At 37.2% G+C, this 23,259-nt stretch overlaps 1 protein-coding gene across 1 annotated transcript in view; it reads left to right on the forward strand.

Annotated features, from left to right (window-relative positions):
- The window catches only part of RASGEF1B (RasGEF domain family member 1B), a 482,542-nt gene that overhangs the window by 422,454 nt on the left and 36,829 nt on the right, over positions 1-23,259 (forward strand). The window lies entirely within an intron of this gene.

Below are 23,259 nucleotides of genomic sequence, written 5' to 3' on the forward strand. Positions count from 1 at the left end.
GAACGCAAAGCTTTAGTTTTTAGGCCAGAGTTCTGACCACCATGACAGCCTAACTTTCTTTTCTGATTGTACCCCGCTTTTTATTTTAAGTCCTATAAGTTAAACACATACTCATTTTTACCAAAGATTTTTTTTATAACCCCTTCTCCAGGAAATCTTTCTTTTCTCTAAGAGTTTTGTGACCTAACTTAATATAGGAAACACACACACACACACACACACACACACACACACACACACACCACACACTTGCTTCAGGAGCCTGCACGAATGCCATTGCCTTCAAAACTGACAATGGCAAAAGCCTAACATAAACCCTGTGAAGGAAAAAGGAGACCCCCTCGAAGTCACTCAGCTTTGTAACTGGAAGAGCCAGCACTTCTTTACTCATGTGTAAGATTCCAACAGCTGCTTGTTTGTAGACTCTGAAACTTCTTTGAGCTGGAGTGAACCTTGATGATTATCTATGAGGAAACACAGCCCCAGATAAAGCAAGTTAGGACTGGAACCCACACCTTCTGACTCTTAGCCAGATAATTATCTACAACAAAATACTTGGAAAAGTCCAAAGATGAGGCTTTTAATTTAAGACAAGCAAGAGCAAATTAGGAAGTCATGTCAAAAGTCAGAATACGTGGGCAATGATAATCAGTATTGCTCCTTACCTATGTCGCAAACTCTGTTCTAAGCGCTTTACATGGATGGAGTACTTCTTTTACTGGGCTATGAGTCACCTTCACCAGGGTATGTCCCAGCAACAACTCTAGAATCTCAGTGGCTTACAAGAGGCTTATTTCCTGTGTGTTGTATGTTAGTTCTGATGTCTGAGGCTTACTCCACATGGCTTCTTCAATGCAGGATCCAGAGTGAATGAGAAGACCTTATTTGAGGTATGTCAGTCTTGTGGTAGAATAAAAAAGGCACGATGGCTCTGAATGCCTCGGCTGAGTCCTGGCATATCTCACTTCTACTCAAATTCCACAGGTCAAAGCAAGAAATCGTATGGCCAAACCTGATGCCAATGAAAGGAACACAATAAGTCATGTAACAATGGACAGAGATGTATATATGTGTGTGCGTGGATACATTTAACATGAAAGGTGGAAAAATATTTGAAACAATATTGCAGTCTACCACAATGAGAATCAACACTTCACATTTATTAGCTCCTTTAATCTCTACAAACAGCCTATGAGGTCAGTAAAAATATCATCTGATGTCCGAAGTTTATATAGCAATTAAGAGACAGAGCTGGTATTTGAACCCAAGCAGTCTGGCTCAAGAATCCATAGTTAATCAATAGTCTGTAATCAATAAGTTGCTGCTCATAATATACTGCCCCATAATCTGATAACCTTCTGACACAGTTCCCCTCTTTTTACCTCCCCCTACCAACTAGTAAAGCCCGCCTAACACCTAACGCCAAGACCTCAGCCATGTTATTTTTACCTGCATTGCCATGTTCACTTATTAATTAAAAATATATATATATTGAGCATCTGCGAGCATGACAGGATACAAAGCAGTAGGTGGAGAGTGGTTACAAAGATAAACCAGAAATAGATGATGGGCCCTACTTTCAGTAACCAAGTAAGGATACGTATAACTAAAATGCGTGGAATAAACTGATAAACCATAAACACTTATGAACCTATCGTTAGAGTGCTATGAGGAAGTAACAGGAGATTTTTTTCTGAGGAGGGAGGCCTAGAAAAGGATGGGAGAGACTGGGAACGAAGATGTACAGATGGAGAGGAAGGAATGGAATGCATGAAGACAGGGCCTGAGGGGATGAGGTGGGGCAGCAGAGCCATTAGTTCAAGGCACACATTCCTAAGCGGCCTCAGAAGAGTATGCCCTCAGCGAAGCATGCACTGGCGAGAGTAAGCAAGACCTTGGTCACTGTTTTAACTGGTGGTCCAATACTGAGCCACACTGCAAATAGTGTTTAATAAATGTTAAAACCATTAATTTGATAAACATTACCTTCTAAAATATATCAAACGTTTTAAAATCCTGTTTTGGCGTTTCTTCATGTATACCAGCAGGTTCAAAAAAATTAAAGCAGATTTCATGTCTTTCAATGACCAACAGGCCCTACAGTAAAACTAGGTAGAAAGAAAGTATAATAATCTTGGCTGGGAAAATTGCTTTCATTCATTCAACTAACAAGTATTTAATGAGCACTTACTACAAACAAGCCAGTATTCTAGGTGTTGATGATGCAGGAATGAACGAGAAGCACAAATTTCTGCTCCCATGGATTCTGTGTTGTGCTGAGTACACAAAGAGAAGGAGTGAGAACTGAAAAGCTCACTTGCACATTTATGGAGGAAGTGCACCTTGATTGTCAGGATGACTGGTATAATTTTTCTTGTGGTAGAATATGGGCAGAATGTGGGCAGTCATTGAAGGTGTTCTTCAGGGAAGACCTAGGAAGAGCTAGGTTTTGGGGGGCTAATCAGGTAGTAATGAGTACGTGTGTGTGGTGGGGGTGAACAACAAAGGGATGTGAGTGGGAAAAGGGACATCCAGAAAGTATCCGATGTCCAGCAGATGGAAAAGCAGTCCTGAACCGGGGTAGTCAGAGTGTGTGCAAAGGGTGGACCAAGTGTGAAAGGTTCCCACAAGCTGGAATAGCAGGAGAGGAATTCCTGATTGTGAGGATGGCGGACCGAGAGCAAAGAGAGAATCAAAATTCCTGTGGTTTGCAGCCCACTTTCTGGCAGGGGCAAGGTGGTTTAGGCCGGAAGTATACAGACCAGGCTTTGGCAGCAGATAGCCCCAGTTTAGAAGTCTGGTCTGACACTTATTGGCTGTGAAGCTTTGGAGGGGTTGCGTAACCTTTCTGAGTTTCAATTGCCCCATCCGTAAAAGTGAAGTATAACCCCTAACTTGCAGGATTAAATAAGATAAATATAATGGACAGGACACAGATTAAGCTCTCAATAGTCTTTGTTATGATTAGTATGGTTACATGGACGATGATCTGCCTTGGGGTATGCATTCGAAATAAATGTGGGACAGCTAAAGAGGTGGAGAGTGGACAATACAAAGGTGGTAGCCTTAGATAGGCCTCTATATCAACGAATAATAGTGGTGTATTAACATTTATTTTGGGGCATTTACTGTGCTAAACAGCAGCATTAAAGAGCTTTAATTCAATTAGTTCTCATAGGTTGTCATCATGATTTTGTAAATGAAGAAACTGAGAATTAGTTAGCTAAACTTAGGCCAGCCTAAACAACTAATGAGGCAGAACTTGAATTCAGGTTCCCTTGTCTCCAAAGCCCACACTCTTAAACACTCAAGGTTTGAAGTAGCAAACCTGGAGGTAGCATTTACAATCACCGTCTGCACAACAACGTGTTGGTTGCAAATATACAATGATGGTTTCATAAAATTATAATGGAGCTGAAAAATTCTTTGTGCCTAGTGATGTTGTAGCCATCCTAACATGGCAATGAATCGCATTGCACATGTTTGTGGTGATGCTGGTGTAAATAAACCTACTGGGATGCCAGTCATACAAAAGTATAGCACATACAATTATGTACAGTACATAATATTTGATAATGATAAATGACTGTTGCTGATATATGTATTTACTATACTATAGTTTTTATCATTATTTTAGAGTGTATTCTTTCTACTCGTATGAAAAAAGTTTGCTGTAAAAAAGTATGCTGTGGATGCCAGCAGCAGCCTCATACGTCTCGTGTCTCTTGACTGCATCATTTTCTCTCGTGCTTGATTTAATCTCGTGTTTTGTACTGTCACACGCCATGCAGGCTTGTAGTCTAGGAGCAATAGGCTGTACCATACAGTCTAGATGTGTAGCAGGCTATACCACCTAGGTTTGTGTAAGTGCACTCTGTGGTGTTCGAACAAAGAAGAAATCCCCTAACTATGCATTTCTCAGAATGTGTCCCCATTGTTAAACAGCAAATGACTGTAATTCAGTTTAAGAACTGTAACTCCCCCTGCCTATCCACACTCAGATACATCCCCCCACCATGTGGCTGGCTCCGATTTTCCTGCTGTGCTAAGGAAGGAATGACCTCAATCTCAAGGGAACCACCCAGCCCATCTGAGCAGTACCATTTTGCGAATTGGAGCAGATTTCGTGGTACCATCAGATACCAGTTAGTCATCCTAATTACAATCACAGGCTGCTCTTTTGGATCGGGAAAGCTTGTCACTCTTCCTTCCAGGTTTATTATCCTTTTTCCTAGTAATATGGACCTAATTCCCTGGGCTGGGAGGTAGGACACACACCTAACCAGGAGCCCACCTTTCACTACCTCTGTTATTAGGGGAAAGTCCTTTATCATTTTTGAGTCTCTCGCTCTCATTTGTGAATCAGAGATTATGACCCCAGGCTCAGTTTAAACAACAGAGAAAAGAAGGGTCTGCAGAAGGAATCACTATGTAAACAGCAGCTCTTCTCTGTGACATCCCTGTCCTAATGGCAGGCCAACAGGAGGAGTGGAAGAATCTGGGCTCTTAGTCCCCAGAAGATGTCAAAATCTTGAGCCACAGAATGCTCCCGAGGGAAACATCTTGCCTGACCTTTTAACTAGACTATCTTGAACTTATGCAAAACCTATTTTAACTCTTCTTTTGTATCCCAAGTACAACCATATTGAGTCATTTTTCACTCAAGAAAAAGTGTCATATTCACAGTTCTGCCCCTTCTATTTTGATGTTAATTTTAGCATTACCTATGCAGAGCACAGGTTTCTGATCCAAAACAAGCCCTACTTAGAATAGCATGGAGGCAGCTCTGACTCACTTAACAGTTTAACATCAAGCATGTTAACAGCTTTGCCATTTCGCAGCGAACAGAAGCCTACTGTAGTGTTCTTTCCTAATAATTTTCTGTTTGAGGACCTGAAAATTGGCTTTCAAAAAACCGCATGGTACAAAGATGGCATTTGCCAGCTAATATCTGGGAAGAATATGATATTATCAGGAAAAAAAAGCATGATGCAAATTGTTCTATGTGTAAGTCAGGGGAGCTTGACTTTGCTTCTTACTCTAAGTCAGTCCCTTTAGTAGATGTGCTGCACACAAAGTCAACCCCTTAAAAATATTAACTCATCCCAGTGAGCAAAGACTTGTCTTTTTATGAAGCCACTTTTCATACTGTCTCACAAGTAGGCATCTTTTTTTTTTTTTTCTTTAATGTATGAAATGGCCTCAGAGGACACCAAAATGCCAGAGCAGTCGAGCGAATAATCGGCATTTACCCTGGGCTCTGCCACGTTTTCTAACCAGAAGGACAGCAGAGTTGAATGAGTGGGGGTCTCTTTGCATGTGGCTTTGTGCAGCGGGCCTGCCAAGCATTACTATTCCAGTCCTTAAACCTGTGCCAGACTGTTAATGTCTTAATGCTTATTCAAGTGTCAGGGAGTGCTGGCAGATGTCAGAGAGAATGGGAGGCTGTCAATAAGGAAATTACTTACATTCACAGGGTGATTGCGGCAGTCTGTCAGGTAGCGTTTGAGAGGACGTCAAGCTGAAAAGAAGGAAGCAGAAAAAAAAAAGAAGGTGGCAGCAAACAGTATTGGGGGAGGGGCCTTTTTAAAATAAATTGTTTAGATATTTTATTTTCTTTTTATTTCTAGAGCTAAGTGCCAGATACAGCAGTCACAGGTCAATAAACAAACAAGAGTGGTTTTCTATTTCTACAGACCTTAACCATAAGGGCTGTGTGATTGGGGCCTTTTGTTTTTGACACACGACAAACTATTCTTTTTTCTGATAAGGCAGCAGAAATCAGTTCTCTGGTCATCTGGAAATGCATATTGTTTTCCTCACATTATATGTCATTCGACAACTATTTACTCACTACCTACTATGTGCTAAACATAGTAAATAACCCAATGACTACAGGAACACAGGAAATATATTTTAAAACACATTCTTTAAATTCTAGAGAAGAAAAAGCATCTTCATCTTCTCTGCTGTGGTTTTAAGATTAAGGATTTGAAATAAGTAGAGTACCGTCCTTGTAACTGTAACAGCACCTGCCTGCCTTCTTTGCCTGTGTGGTGAGGAGACTTGAAGAATGGAGCTTCTGGAGAGAGAGGCTTGGGGGTGATCTTGCCTTAAAAAGCTTCTCTCGGTTCCGGACTCGCCATGGTGATTCTATTTATTGCCTCCTTATGCCTGTAAAGCTCTATTCCTGTCTCACTTCTTTACTCGTCTTTATATCCCCTACCCTATCCCTCCAGTGTGTGTATGTGTGTGAGTGCTTAGAAAGGAGGGGGCAAAAATTCTGTTGTCATCTGTCCATATTCAGATACAATGGTCTAATTGCAAGAGGAAAAATGCACGCGTAGTTACAAAACTTACCTTTTCAATGAAAGGTCAGGCCCCAGGAATCACCTTGGAAACACAAGATGCTTCTAATGTTTATTTCTGGCGATGAGAAAAACACCATTGCATTTAAAGAGAACACGGCAATTCCATTCATAGTTAATGGTGGCTCTTTAGAGTTTTCTACACTTAATGTTCTATATCTCCTATTATAACCTAGCTCTCTTGAATATTTTTTAATATCTCCCATAAGAAATAGAAGAGAGGAAGTTAGGCACATTTGTTAGTTGCTTTCAGACTACTTAAGGAAAAGCAAATTTTTTACTGATCGAAACTCCAGGGCCAAAGGTACCCAGGAATCAAGGACAGGGAACTTTTCCCCAGAGTACCTTACCTGGGTCAACAAAACTTCTCAGAGATGATGCTCCTGCAAGGACTGGACTCCACGGGGAGGGAACTAGCTGGGTTAAATAGGGGGGTGAAAGCTAAAGTCCAGACTTAGCTTGGACAAAGAGATGGCCCCAGACAATTCCTGTGGGTCTCTCTCCCCGCCGCCTTCCTGTCCTAGACAGCTTCTCTCCTGCCCCCAGATTAAGCAGATGGAGCCTGGATTCTGGGTAAGAATGTACATGTTTCCACATCACCACAGCCTCCCATGAGCACTTGGCCTCCCTGCTGATCTGGCTGTGTGTACCCCCAGATTTCCAGGGCCCAGACCTCCATTGAGTTCAACACTAGTTGCCGACTAGGCTCCTGGCCTTTTGAATTGTCCTCTGGACTTTTGAAATGTTCTCCCTAAGGGGGCAAAAACACATTTCCGTCTGAAAAATGTGGCATTACTTAACCCACTCCCCCGCACCTGAAAGAATCTTTCAAGGACACCTCATATTTCAGGAAAGAGTAAGTTTCTATCAGCTTAACTCACAGCTTTTCTTCTTTTCCTTGCCAAGCTAAAGCAGAGAGCAGTCAGGCTGGGAGTTCTCTGTGATCCACATATTAGCTTGGAAACATCTTTCCTCATTGGAGTTACAGGTTCTCTACTCTCACCCCCAGGGCTCTTACACCCAGGCAAAGTCAATCTAACCCTTTCTTCTATATGGTGCCATATTAAGCTCTGGGTAAAAGAGCATTTCAATTAATCAGTCAATCCAGGAATAAAGATGAAACAAATACTTAAAAACACAGAAAAGCGTGCTATTAGCAGACGTAAGCAATATCATGACAAAATCCTGGGGCAGGAGGAGGTCAGAAAAATGTGAACAAAGCATTAAGTTTTCTGTATGCATTTATCTTCCCACTTGGTTACTTACAACATACTGTTCATTTTACTGAAGCACTCTTTTTTTAAAAAAAAAAAAATTAGAATCTATAGCATTTTCAAAATATTTCCTTTTTTTCTCCTATCCTTTTTACTTTTATGATTACTAGTCTCCTAAATCTTTATTTCTTTACTTCTGTTCTCTAACTGGATACTGGTCGAGGAGTAATGAGAAGAATAAAAATAACCAGGCCAATAACTATAATTAATTAAGTAGTTGCTAAGTACTGGAATAACTTCTGCATTACCTCACTAAGACTTCAGGACAAGTCACTACCCCTATTTTGCAGGTGAGGACTGCGATTTAGAAATGTTAAACAACGCAAGGTCTCGTGTTTTGTAATCCCAGCTCAAAGGTCGTTTTCTCAGAAGCTGCCCTCAACTGGAACACATACCTCTTTAAAGTTTTTATAATCTTATAACATCTAGTCCTTTCCTTTATGCTTCGTATGAGAGTTTGTAATTTGACATTTATTTCTGTAATTATTTGATTGAAGCATTTCTTCCCACTAGACTCTGAGTTCTAGGATAACAGAAATCATATCTATTTTTGCTATTACTGAGGCTGATACATACTAGTAGGATTATAATGCATAGCGAATGAATGAATGAATAATTGAGTGACTTAAAGCAGGGGTCCCCAACCCCCTGGCTACAGACCAGCACCAGTCCTTGGCCTGTTAGGAATCAGGCTGCATAGCAGGTGAGCTGTGGGAGAGAGATGGAAGCTTCATGTGTATTTGAGTCAAGGCTTCAGCTCCACCTCAGATCATCAGGCATTAGATTCTCATAGGAGCACCGGTCCCTGGTGCCAAAAAGTTTGGAGGCTGCCGACTTAAAGAATAAGTGAATCCTTATCTATCCAACTCTATAATTAAGAGTGTTAGTTTCGGCAGCAAGATTGCTTTCTAGGTGAAGTCCTAGGTGACAGACTATGCAAAGTACTATATAATATTGTACTATATAATGTTGAGCATTGTTAGCTGAACTACCTGGATTTGAACCCTACCTAGCTCTATCATTCTTTAACCGTTCAATTTAGAACAAAGTATTTGACCTGTGTGTAGGTTTCCTCATTTGCAGTGGGGGTAATAATAGAACTCCGTAAAGTTATAAAGATTCAGTGAATGTGTAACCTCTCAGAACAGTGCATGGGAGGCGGAAATTTTTGTGATATGTGTTAGATATTATCATTATTCAGGAACTCACTAAATACAGAAAAATAAAACATCCCAGGCTAATTTTATCCAAAGACTACTATGTGTTATTGTTTATTCATTGACTGAAAGTCTCTGTTTTGATCCTTCTAAGAGGACAGTCCTAAAGGTATTAACCTGAAAGAAGTGACCCCAGATTTTTCACTCTCAAACAGAAAACACCCAACATGAATCTGTCTTGAGATTTTTACTGATATTTTACCCTAGAAGTTCAGAAAGAAAATATTTAGTGAAAATGAATTATTTTAAAATTTTGAACACATATGCTAAATATTCTTTTAAAAATATTTAATACTGTCCCATTGGGCCCACCTCTTCTACGATCTTTACTGATAATTGTGGCATGCATCAGAGTGATGGGGGGGGGCCTGACCCAGAGGCCCAGATTTCATCACAGCCCTGACATCTGTTAGCTCTCTGGTCTCATGTAAGTCTGTTAACTGCTTCTTGTCTTGCTTCCCCAACTAGAAAATGGAGATGACGATAATTATATTGTTTTGATTGTTAAATGAGGTAAAGATCTAAAGATCCTGGTAAATCAGAAATGCTCAGATAATGCTTCTATTACTCACTCCCTTCCTTTGTGTAATTATCAAACCAGGACTTGACCAATACCCTGCTATCCCTTGGTGTCTTCTCTGATCATTTCTTCACTATTTCTCCAGCATTCTCGAGACCAGGGTCATCATGTGGCCTTTTCCTTCTTCACATTTTTCATGTGCTCTCAAAGTGATAAAAATAGAGTAGTAGAAAAATGAGACAGTCAACCAAAACACCTGGATGGGAATTTGTCTCCAGATCTACTTTTGACTGGCTACTTGATTTTGAGCAAGCTATTTAATCTCTCTAGGTTTCCTTTTGCTAATCTGTAAAAATGAGATTAATTCTCCATGCAACACATTCTAGAATCACATTTTTCTTCCTCTGCCCTTTCTGTTTATATCTGTATAATAATGGCAATAACAATAGTCCTATTTTCAATTTACATTTTCCAAAATCTCTTATATTTATTGTATTATTTAGTTACCATATCAAAATTCTGTGGTATTCAAGTTAGGCACTATGTCTTCATTTCCAGATAAAGAAATTGAGCTAAGACAGGTATTTGACTTGATAAATTTACAGAAACCCTAGAACACAGATGTATTTTACTGTGGTCCGTCATACTTTTATGGTATACCTACTGTATGCATTGCAATAGGCAAAGTGTTAGCGATACAGCAAGAGTCCCATACTTTTTTGTAATAGAATGCACACACAAAGACAGCTGGTAACTGAAAGTAATAGATGCTAAGAGCCAAATCAGTAAGCCACAATTTCTTTTTATCTTCTTGATTTATTTGTGAAGAAAGAATCTCTTCTTTTTCTTAGATGGCATTCTCCTATCATGGTGTCAGATAGCCCCATCTCTTGTGGATTCCACAGAGAGTCCATGGGAGAAAGAGACTAATTATATTTTGACATCATTACTTCAGTTTTATGTAAGCACTAGCTTTGGAATGGATATCTTTCAACAGTGGTCTGTTTGGACTATAAATAGTGCATGTTTAAATATATTATAAAACTTTGAATTTCTGTAGAACAACAAAACTCAAAATTGGAAATTATCTTGATAAGTTTCCTCCTAAATTTTTTTCCTGAGTCTGTGTTTCAGGTCTGGGTGTATGAAAAGTATGCAGAGTTTCAGTTTCATTTTTCATGAAACTAAGAATAGAATTGATTCTGAAACTCCACAACAAGAATAAGAACTGTAAGAATATCTGGGATATTTTCTATGTTTAAAAAAATACATTTTTCCCCAGGACTTTTTATAGGGCTTTTAAGGAATATTTAAATTTTTCGACTATGTCATATATTCATATACTTCAAACACAAAAAGATGTCCTTCCTGCGAAGTTTCCTTCCTGTCTTTGCCTCTCAATCTTCTACCCACTTAGTTCCCATCTCCTCCCCCAAATAGCAAACCACTTATCATTCTTTGCTGATCTGCCCCCCCAAGTTTTTATGTAAAAAATAATATAGTCCAAATGTGTATTTCTTCTTTTTTACATACGTTATAGCATACACTCCATTATTATGTACCTTTTTTTCACTAAACACTATATGAACATTTCATGTCAGTACATAGTTTCCTTATTATTTTCTATTATACTTGAAAAAATGTTTGATTCTGTGAATGTATCAAAACTTATTTATCTGGTTTTCTAATGATGTATATGTAATTAGTTGCCTCTTACTGTTTACCTGAAGAGATGAATAACTTTGTTCAAGTGTTATTTCACATAGCGAGTGGAGTGTCTCTGTAGGATAATTTTCTTGCTGGATCAAAAGGTACACACCTTTATAATCCACAACGGTGGATTTTTGCCAGTCTGATGAGTTAAAGAAAAAGAGCTCAATATAGTTTTAATTTACACTTTTGTTAATATAAGTCAGATTGAGCATTTTTCATCTGTGTAAAGGCCGTTTCAGATACAAATTGTGTATTCAGACCCTCGGCTGATTTTCTCTTACATTGTTGAAGATTTCCATTTAGTAGAAGTACAATAAAAGCACTTATTCTTTATTCCTAAGTTTGCTATGGGATAGGCTTCTTTTTTAGTAGCAGGTGATCATTCTTATCTCAGTATTTGAAACTACAGGTAGTTTGCTTTGCCAACCCTAACAGAAGATACATCTTTTTATCTTGTTTTTAAGATTTGTCTAAAGTCACATTTGACCAATAGAAGCACAACTATACCCAGAGTCCTTTTTCTATTGCGCTCCTCTACATGGTTGAATTTGCTCAGTATATTTGAAAGAAGCAATTACAACTAAGAGAAACTGCCAGTCATTCTTCTTCTCTAAGTAATTTTAGAATAATTTTTAGTAGTCCTTACAATAAGAAGTGGAAGAAATGGTAATGTGAAAAGAAAAGAAAAAGCGATTGTCTACAACAGAATTAATCTAACACTATAGCAAAGTGATTGCAACTTTTCCTCCCTCAGAAGTTTTAAAATGATTCTTTTTCAGTCAGTATGTAGTTTTTAGAAATTTGGAAAATAGTTCTCATTAAGCCTACTATAAAATTAACCTATTGGCTTCATAGTACATGTTTAGAAAAAAAGGAAAAGCTAGAGTATGAAAGGCAAGTCGCCTATATGCTGAAAATTAACTCAGCATGTATTATTGAGCAATATATATGAGCCAAGCATTCTACTGAACACTGAAAATATGTAGTAGCAAACCTGAAAGGTGTGCTTCTTGCCTTCTCAGAGTTTGTTCTAAACCTGTCACTCTTTACCCTGATTACAATGAGAATCACCTAGGGAGGCTTTACAAAAAGACCAATGCCTGGGCCCCAGGCCAGGAACTGTAGGGGTGTAACTCAGTAACAAATACATTTTTAAAACTCCCCAGATGATTCTTAGTGAGGCTAGAGTGGAAAACCACTGGTCTAGCCATATCCCAGAGAGAGCGACAAAACCACAAAATATTTTGAAGAGGAAGTAGTCATGGAAATTTTTATGTGATGTAATATGAACAACAAACATAGCATCATTTTTGAAGCTCCCTTGTCACAACATTTAGATTAAAAGCAATAAGGCTTTAAGAGCTGCATTCCAATGTACAGATAACTTAGAGGATAGAAGAACAAGTTAAAGGGCACTTCAAGGAAAAATATCAGATAAGTCCAGAAAGTGATATATTCTCTAAGACAAATGGCCTGTTTTTGTGTTTCTGTTTTTTTTCTTTTTTAAAGGCAATGTCAAGCAAAGCAGAAAATGCCGAGAGGGGAATGGTGTCTCATGTAGATTAAAAGAGAACAAAGAAACAGCAACCAAATATAATACATTAATCTTGATTCCATTCTGGTTCAAAAAAACCCTTCTGAATAATTTTTGGGGACAATTTAGGAAGTTTAAATGTTAAATATGTACAAGAAATTAGATGATATTAGTTAATATTGTTCATCTTTCTTAGGCATCTAGGTATGTAAATATCTATGTATGAGAATATCCTTATTTTTAGATCAATGTTAAAGTATTTGAGGCTTTCAGCAACTTTCAAATGGTTCTTCAACAACACTAAATTAAACCACACATACAGAAAGAAACTACAGTCATACTTTTTTAAGGATGAGGGAGGCTGAGGTACTAAGGATGAAAAAGTCTGCTAAATAGTGATGATCATCATATTTAATTAACTGCCATTTATTGAGTGAATTCTATGTTCTAAATACTGTACTAATACCTTTATGACTTTATGTACATGATATTATTTCATTTTTAAAACAAGCATTACTATTTTAGTTTCACAAATGAGAAAATTGAAGCTCGTAATGATTAAACTTCTTCAAGTTCACACTGAGTCAGGATTTGAACCAAGTTCTTCCTGTTTCCGTTGTGGGTGACCTTGATCATTACGTACCATTGTCCCGCCCCCAAAGTGTGCTGTAACCACTTTCGTGGTAACGGAAAGCACACAAGCTTTGGATTTATTTTAGTTATAGCAATTACCACAATGCAAATCCACCTAATGCTTATGTGTTTCCTATTTAGCCTGTGTTCTTCCTGTCATGGAAAAACCATGGTCCTTGGAGTCAGGCCCACCTGGGTCCAAATCTTGGTTCTGTCCTTTATTAGATGTTCATTCTTAGACAATTAAAAAAAAACTTCCCTCAGCTTCCATTTCCTCTTCTATGAAGTTGGAGATGATATTAAGTGCTTTATAGGATTGTTTTGCTGATTAAATAAATATATGTATATAGAAAGCACTTAGCACAATCCCTGGCATGTAGTAAATGCTCAATATATGTTAGTCACGCACCACCATCTTCCCTTAAATTTAATTTGGATGGCCACAAATGATTCTTGCTTCTATAAAATCCCTCTGATACTCAGAGCGATCGTCAGTTCTGGATCCCTTAGTCATATCCATCAACTGTAAGGAACTGTAGCTTTGAATCCCTAAAACCCACAATAGGAGAACTCGACTAGTGTTCAAAAATGTGTTTATAGTATTAAATCATCAGTATAATAGTCATTATGATTTGTTAGTAAGGCTGTGCCAGATATTAAAATTTCCTTCTAGAAATTAAGATTTTTTAATGGATTTCTAAATTGCAGGCAAAAACGGTTATTTGTAATATATTTTGGGACTGTGAAAGTTCATTCTAGGTAACTTTCTCATCTCTATGAGTAAGGTCATAGAGATGGGAAGACATAGATTTTTTTTTTTTCCCCTAGAGACGGGTGGTTCACTTGATTGGGTTAGTATATACGTAAAAGCAAAAATAAAAGATAACATTAGGAAGCTGGGTTGAGAACCTTGATATTGAACCTTTGCTTCAACAGAGCAAACCACTGTTAGTTTTAGAGAAATTGAGCAATGCAAGTTCCTGAGATACCACATATCAGGGATAGCCTATTCTAGCAATGTAGTATATGCGTATCTGCATATGCCTTGGAGGTGGGATGGGGTGGCGATCAAGTAGGTGGTTGTTTCTCTAACCTCTGAATGCAGTGGGACCAGAAATGGCAAGGGAATGGAAGGAGAATTTGGTGTGTAGAAAATGAGAGGATAGACCTGCTGACTGAATATAGGCAACAAGCCTAAGAATAAAGGTCCCATGATCAGAAATGAGAAGGTCATATGGGGAGTTGTTTTAGGGGAGGTGATAAATTTCCTGATAGAAATGGTGAGTTTGTTAGAACTCTGTCTTGTTTTAATTGGGAACACTAGAACTTACTGTTGGAAGCTGGTCACCATAAAGCTGAAGGCTTAAAACTATGAGATAAATCTCTCCTCGACTTAGGTAGTAGAGCACCTAACATCTTATGACCCAATATATGGGCACAGAGCAAAGGAAAGGGCTTCAAAAATTTATCTTGGAGTCTATAGACACAGACTGGCTCAGAAGAGCTCTAGCCTAAAGCTTACAAGTGTTGCATGGACCATAGTATCTACAACTCCATCTGTTTTATGGACAGGCTGGTTGAGAAAACGTGAATAATTCAGGGAAAGCGAGTTTGGGGAGCTACATAGTAGATAAAAAAGTAGCAACATTTTCACTCATCTATTTATTCAGTGGACATTAAGTACCTACTAAATACCAAGTACTGTTGTGGGCACTGAGGTTATATATAAAGTCTTTGCTCATACGTACTTTTTATTCTAATTATTTTATTAGAATCTTTATTCTAAATATAATTCTAATAGCAAATACATAAATAGATAAATAAAATAATTTTGAAGAGTGATTAGGTATTCTTGAAGTGCCTCTTTATTCTTAGAAATTACCTGCACTTAACCTGTCCCAGCAATACTCGTACTCCTTGTCCTTCAGGTCTTACTTTAAGAGAAGCCTTTCTTGCCTCTAAGCAGGGCCCCACAGCTGTCTCCCATCCTGGTAATGATCACTTTCTATAACGACTGGTTGTTTTCTTGTTTAATGTCTGTCTTGCCCACCCAGATGTCCCATGACAGTAGGAACCTTTTCTGTTTTGTTCTCATTGAGTTCCCAGTGCCTTTTTTGAGGCCTGGCCCACAGTAGATTCTCAGTAAATATCTATGGGGTAAAGGTGACCAACAATCCCAGTTTACCTGGAACTAAAGGTTTGCCTAAGACATAGGGCTTTCAATGCTAAAACCAGGACAATCCCAGGCAAATTGAGAATAGTTGGTAACATCATATGAAATATATTTCATTGGATAAGAAATTAGTCCCAGAAATAGGCCTTTCATCATCACAGTTAAATCTCAATTCTCATTAACCAAAACCAGAGCAGAGGTATCACTATGTCATTATATGCTTACTTACAGCCTCTGTCTCCAGTATAGGCTAAGCCTTAGGGAACAGTGAAAGCAGATCCCTAGGGACTCTTGCAAGCATCACAGTCACTACAGTAATGCAGACATTGAACTCCGGGAAAAGAATATGCCAATAATCATAAAATCAGTGGGGTTGGGTCAAGTCTATCACTTCTGGGCCTCTTCAAGACTCTTGGCTGGCTGCCTAAGTATCCCGCTAGGACTGGTCTAAAAACTAACAGTTAAAACGGTCTTTTAACATTTGACAGCTAGAAGACACCTCTGAAATAATGTAATCCAATCCAGCCCAAATTGTACAGTTGAAGAAACTAAGAATCTGAGATGTTAACTTCTCCAATGGAGGGGCAAGTTTAATAAGATCTTCTGTATTTGTTCCTACACAGGCCAGAGTCCCTTTGAAATATTGGCCAACTTCTCTCGTTCTAGAGTCCCTTTCATTGTTTGCTCTCTATAGGCTGTCCTGTTTTGTATATTCTCCCTCATTTTGTGTGCCCTGAAACAAGTTTTGCTAGCCTTTTTGCAAATGACTTATTTCAATATATGGTTGTTTTTTTCCTAAAAGAACTCTTCTTTAATAGGTTTAAACATTCCTTTTTTCTTGAAGTGTGGGTTGATGAAAATTTTCATCACTATGTAGTTCGTAGATTTTTAAAAAGGGAAAGAGAAGGAACAGGGAGGGAAGGGAAAGGAACCTTACAAACTGTACAAGTTTATGAAGCCTAATGGAAAACCTGCTTGTCAGGTGAGATGTTCCTGGAGTGCTATGTGATATTGCGATATGCTTTAAAAGATTGGTTCTGGCAATGTATATGGTTTTTTTCTCACCAATGGAAAGACACAGACTGCCATTAGCCTCAATGCAAGAACAACAGTAAGGCTAACAAAAATTGCATCTATTTAGAGGTATTTTCAAAACAGTATGTCCTAGTTCAAATATTTTGGGAAAAATATACAGCTTGTTAGATTTTGGAAATTAAAAAATTTGGGTTCATGACTGCCTTTTGTAAGAGCTGGTGCTTGACTTTAACTTAGGAAGGCAGGGCATTTTAAAAGAGTTTGGTATGAGTTCTTAAAGAAAAAGGACAAAACAAAGCAAAATTTAAGGCATGTGTTCTATTTACCCAGGGAACTTTATTCAGAGAGAGACATTTTATCTTACCCTTTGTTATGAATTTCTCAGCATGAGAGGTGTTAAATTCATACCTGTGCAGAAAAGGCCTTGGTCTTGCTTAGGTCTATTTCTTATATACTTTTTCTTAGGAGGAAATCTCTTTAAAATCATTGAGAAATAATATGGGCCAGAAAAATTCCTCTTTTCTTCTCTGCCAACTCTGTCCAGACTCTACCTCTACAAGCAACAACCATGTCCTTCTACCCCACCTTCTCGTCCAAACACATCTCAAAACACACACCTTGACTCTCTCAACACATCTGAAGTAAATAGACCATTTCACTAATTGAGAAATATTTCATCCATCTACCCAACCTCCGTTTTCCTTTAGTTCTTGACCACTCTTGAGAGACAGCTAATTATAGACAATTATGTGAATAATTGTAGATTCTAAAATTATCACCAGTTAATTCCAGGCCCTAGAAACATTAATCATATGCTAGTGGTGTTAGTCTGTGGGAGATTTGACTTTAAAGCAGGTTCTAGTCAAGAATCAAAGCTCTTTTGTGTGTTAATTCACAATACACATTATTGTCTGAGAGGGAGTACACACAATCACACCACAAAGCAAGTTTTCATAAACTATGTGAGATGCAATAGCATTTTTTAAATAAACTTCACATATTATAATTTTGTACAGTGGGACCAAATAAAATTCTCTATACTTTTGATTGACAGTTATACTTTATAATTGTGATTAATCAGTGAGTGAAAAGGTAAAACAATAACTTTACCAGCGTATATTGCCTTAAAATGTAAGCTTTAAATATAGTTTAAGGCTATGTATTAAAGCTATCTGAAAATATTAATTTCGACTATAAAATTATTTTGTTTTTTGGAAGAAATTTACAAAATAAAAAGTAAAAACACCTGTGTATCCACCATGCACAAATGATAATAATCATTTTTGTCACATCTGAGTTATGTCTTTCTTTATGGAAGAAATCAAGTTGAAGTTCCCGTTATCTCCTATCCCCAGTTTCACCTCCACCCCGTCCCAGAGGCAGACATTTTCTTTAATGTGCTAGAGAAATACAGTTAAGCTACATGATCTATTCCATTTGTTTTTGTGCAGAAAATGTATTTAGCATTATGTTTTTCCATAAAAATATCTATTTCAATATGTTGTACAGAAATTCTGGTTTTACTATAGAAATAATGATTTCCGTGTATGAAAATGAATGTTTGGACACTACAAAATTAAATTTCCCAGAATAGTCTAGAAATCATAATAATGCTCTAATATTAAAAAAAGATATAGTCTTATGAAAATCAATTATTTTATTATATGAAAGAGAAAATACCTTAGGGATATGTTTTTTGTGATGATGAGCAAATGCTTACTAGAGAAACTTCTTTTTTAATCAACATAATTTCTTGAATATACTTTATGAAGTCTAGTTAATAGTCCAGACCATGACATTTTAATGAGAAAGCAACCAAGAGTTTACCATTTTACTGTTTTGAATATTAGATAAGATAAATTGCATTAGCAATATTTAGAGGATTCTAATAAAGGGCATTGGCAACATCTAGAGAATTTTTTAATTATTTATTAAGAAGTATTTAATAAAGAATAATTGTCGCCAATATTTGAAAACAAATTGTATTTCTACAATGTCAAAGTAGCTCCATAGATTTCCCTGCTAAAGGAATAATTAAAAAGTAAAATCATGTAGTGTTTGAAATCTTAGGCTTATCGTCCGAGGCTTATCATCCTTTGACTCCTGTAACTTTGCTATTATCTTGTTGGATGGCCTTGGAGGAATCACTAGGAATCAATTTCCTCATCTCAAAATGCCTTTAAAATATTTCTTGGTTGGTAGCATGGGGGTGGGAAAAGATTAAAAGAGATGATCATTAATATTTCCCCCAGCTCTAAAATTTTTTATTCTATTATTCATTTTATTCCTTCTCCCTTCCCATTCTATGTTCTAAGACATAGATTGGTAATTAGTCAAAACTGAGGGGATCATCTATCAAAATAATCAGACTTAATGTTAAAGGCTATAAGAACTTGGAACAGAAAAGCTTTTTCTTAATTCATTATAAGATCAACTCATTGACAAGGAACCAGACAAAAACACTAAAAAGAGACATTAGAAATAGAGAAATATATTTATATTTTCTATTTACATAAAATCTTATAAAGAATATTTATCTAAATATACTTATATTAAACAGTTGAATTTCTCCTCGAAACAGTGATATATCAACAAAATGATGTATGTTTAAGGTTATGAAATATATCTTTGTCAGTGCAGAAAAATGTCACTGGGATTACATAATCAATGAAGATGATGAGATTGTCTCCTGACCCTGTGATCAGACCAACTTATATTTAATTTCTCAATCAGTATTCCTCCTGAGGATACTGCAAATAATTATTTTGTAAAACTAAATAAGAATTGACAAATGAACAAAATAATAAGGCTTATAAAGGGAAAATAATAAATTTGCCTTTCAATAGTTCTTGTCTATTATAAATGAAGATACAGTAATTTTTTACATCTTTTTAGAGGACTTTGAAAACCTACTTTATCAGTTGTGGAATTTTCCATGCAGCTGTTACATTCTTTTATACAACTTTAAGGTCTGGGAGATAAAAAGTGACAGTGATAAAGGATCACATGGACATGTAGAAGAGACTTCCTTCAAGTTATCTTTTCTAGCCAATTTTATTCTATTTAAGAGTATTTTCTTAGCAAATTTAAACAAATGGTTATGTATGATATTTTGTGTAATCCCAGGAAAGGAAAATGTATGCCTCTGTAATGACCACTGTTAGAAATGACTGACTCGCAGAGATCCAATGTTCTCCCTACATGAGATAATGTATGTGAAAGAACATAATAAACTATAATACATTTTGGAACTTATTATTGAGATGATCATTCCAAGGCTGACCCAGTCGTGTGTTTCATCACAAAAATTTCTTCTAAGTGGCAGGGTTCATTTTATAGTTATGAAGGAATCGACGCGACTTGGCAGGGACTTAGGATCTTGAATATCTAAATCTTCATGTCTTGCCTTCATCATCCTTTTCTCAGATCCCAAAGAAATGTATGAACAGAGGTTAATGCCAAATACATACATGCTTTTTATTACTAGGAAATCCCAATACGGTCTCCCCTTGTGAGCAGAATTCTTGTAACTCAGGCCAGTAGCAGGAAGAGCGCATGAAACCAAAGCATACCAAACAGCCTCCTTCCCCCTTTCACTCTAGGCTCTCAGATAATGAGAAAAGGGAAGTCAAGGAAAAGCACACTAAACAAGCAAAGGGAAGATAAGGGGTTTTCTCTAAGGCCTGTCCTCTGTGAACAGGGTAGATTGGAAGTAGAATGGCTATATTTTTTCCTCTTTCCTTTAACTCTAATTTCTATGCAATAGCAATTTATATATATATATATATATATATATATATATATATATATATATATAGTATATACTTGGTATCTGTGCCATACTCTAGGTATTATAGGTTTTTGTTTACTTCTTAACTTTTTTTAAAAATGAGTTAGGTGGTTAGGTGTTTTAGAGAAGCTGCGATTAGATCAGAGATGCTATCGGACAGTAAACCAGCTGCAAAGTCATATTAACATATCTTGCTTAGTAACTGTTAAATGATTTTCTCAAAAATTCATCCTCTATGTTTTTGCTTTATCAAATACTCATGATCTTTTGTCGACATACAGGAGTGGCGATATGCATCATACTTATCAAAAACGGGCTTGGTGTCCTTGGCTTTGAAAGTGAGAAGGTTTAGGCTGTGGTTTAGATTGACTGTTGGTAAGTAATATGACCAAGGCCTTTATTTTCTTATAAAATGGGGCTAAGATTAAAGTGTTTAAAGTTCAAGTGTTTTCTAAACTTGTGTCTGAGACAAATAATAAACGTTTTGCAATGAAAATAATTGGCCTTTAGTTAAATTAAATATCTCCTAGTTTTAATAGCAGTATCTTAGACATGAAAAGTGAATCCAATTAATGATAGAAGATTTTTTTCAGGCAATATTTTGTAAATTCGATAGTAAGTAATTAAATATATTTTAGTGAGTGAGAAGGCAGGAACATTGGAATCAGAGAGATAAAGGTTTAATTCATGCTTTCTCCAGCTAAATGGCCTTGGCAAGTTGCTTACCTTCCTCAGCTTCATCCCTTCATCTCGGAAATGAAAAGAATAGTACCTAGGGTTTTGCTGAGGATAAAAGATGATGTAAATATAAAACATAACACGAATATGGTGAAATACTCAACATGGAGTAAAACGAGTGAATTACATCACATATGTTAACATGGATAGATGATCAAAAGCTAGAGCAAAACCAGTAAGAGACAGAATGAAATGTTTTGCACAGTAACCTTTAGGTAAATACACTCATGTGGTACCCACACAAAAAAAATACCATCATTGTTTATGAAAGGTGGATTGAAAAACACACTAAGTATTATATGAAAGAGTAAGTGCCATTGGGATGGTGAAAACTGAGATTTTAGATGGGAAATGAAAGAGACTAAAATTAAAGAGTTTTGGACACGGATTAGTTATAACGCTTGCTTGAATTTTGTGCATCTGAGGTCCAAGGGGAAAGAAAAAGAAAAACAATGTTTAGCACAAAGCCCACCATATAGCAGAAGCTCAATATAGGTGGCTGTTTTTGTTACTCGAGTAAGGTCCTCCTCAGCAGGGCTTTATTTGTACCAATTTGACTAGTATTTCTGAGCTTACCAACATTTTACACAGAGATAAGAGTTGAGCCAACAGAATCAAAAGACTAGAAACTATGAGAAGTAGAGAACAGAAATAATATCTTTTCATGACAGAGAATAATTGATACATAACAGCTATTATTTATTGTTTACCATGTGCTGGACAATAATTAATTTGACCAACATATATTTATTGAGTGTTTATAATGCATGAGACACTGTTGTAGACATTAGAAATACAGCAGGAAAACAACAGCTACAATGACAACAGCAGACCTAGCTCTTATGGAGCTTATATTCTACTGAGGGGTGAGTGCCAATAATAAGTAAACTACACAGTACATTAAATGTTAGTAAGTTCTCTGGAGGAAACCACAGAAAAGGAGGAAAGGAAGATACGGAGTAGGGGTGACTGCAATTTTAAATAAGGAGGTCAGGGAAAGCTTCTCTGAATGACATTGTTCCAAACCCATTTTATGTATTATCTCTTTTAATCTTCTCAACACCCTGTTGAAGAAGTTACTTATATAAACCATGACTGGTATTTCCAGATGAGTAAACTAGAGCCCAGTCTTTCAGTGCCTTTTCTAAGGTTGGATAGCTGGCTAAGCCACAGAGACAGGATTAGGGTTTGGGCCACCTAGTCTGGAGCTGTCCCCTTGTGTACCGCCTCTCACACAGGGAGTTGGAAGGGGCCCTCGGGGAGTCCACCAGAATGGGGAGCAGGAATGTGGTTTGGTATAGCACTGCACAATATTATCATAGTATCCATTTTATATTTTGAGAGACTAAAATAAACATCTTTTGTTTGGGTGGGGAAAAACTTCAGTAAGTAAAACTGGGCAAAATCTCCAGGCCTGGTGGGTCTACCCAGTGGTTACAAAAGACATGTCAACTGTTTTCCATTAAGAAATTTTGATTTAGCCCAACCCTTTCAATTTATATCTACAGGACTAGGAGTCTCAAGATTGTACATGACTTCCCCAACTTCCTGAAGCTTGTTTGTTGCAGAATCAGAATGGAAAGCAGCGGGAAAGACTAATCAACCAGCACAACCACAGCAGCTGAGCAGGGTTGCCGAGCCTTTGTGCTTTACTCTACATGGCTGGCCCAGCCAAGCGCCCTTGGCTGTATTGCCTTCTTTAAACTACAGAGAGGGTCAGAGAGCTGGAAGTGAATTACTGAGTCAGGGAGACCCACTTTGCAGGAGAGAAGAGGGAGTATAATTGGAGGAATAAAAGTGAAAGGAGACACAGATAAAGAAAATGAGGGTAGGAATCAGCTAAGAATAGGCAATGTGAACTTCAAGATGACTGTTTCAACCCCAGGAAGGAGGAGGGAGGGAGAGGAGATAGAGCAGGAATGATAAAAGGTTTCTGTATCCCAGTAATCCTAATTACAGTACCACAAGATAGGTATGAATAGTGTTGTTTTATGTATGGGAAAATATGAAACTCAGAAAAGCTGCTTTACTTAAGCTCAAGGACACATAGCTGGCAAGAGAGTCTCCTGATGTTTTAAGTTTTTTTCTTTCCTTGAGTCTCTTTCTCCACTTATTTGTTTCCATTGTTTCTTCCCTCCAGCTTCCTTTTATTTGTACAAGGTGAAGTATTGAGGTTTTTACCTTTTTTTCTAAAATAGATATCAAGTATCCAGTGATAGAGTATGTGGTTACCATAACAACACAGCCTTTACTGAGGACTGACC

The sequence above is a fragment of the Rousettus aegyptiacus genome, unplaced genomic scaffold (assembly GCF_014176215.1).
Source record: "Rousettus aegyptiacus isolate mRouAeg1 unplaced genomic scaffold, mRouAeg1.p scaffold_m13_p_10, whole genome shotgun sequence".
Taxonomy (NCBI): domain Eukaryota; kingdom Metazoa; phylum Chordata; class Mammalia; order Chiroptera; family Pteropodidae; genus Rousettus; species Rousettus aegyptiacus.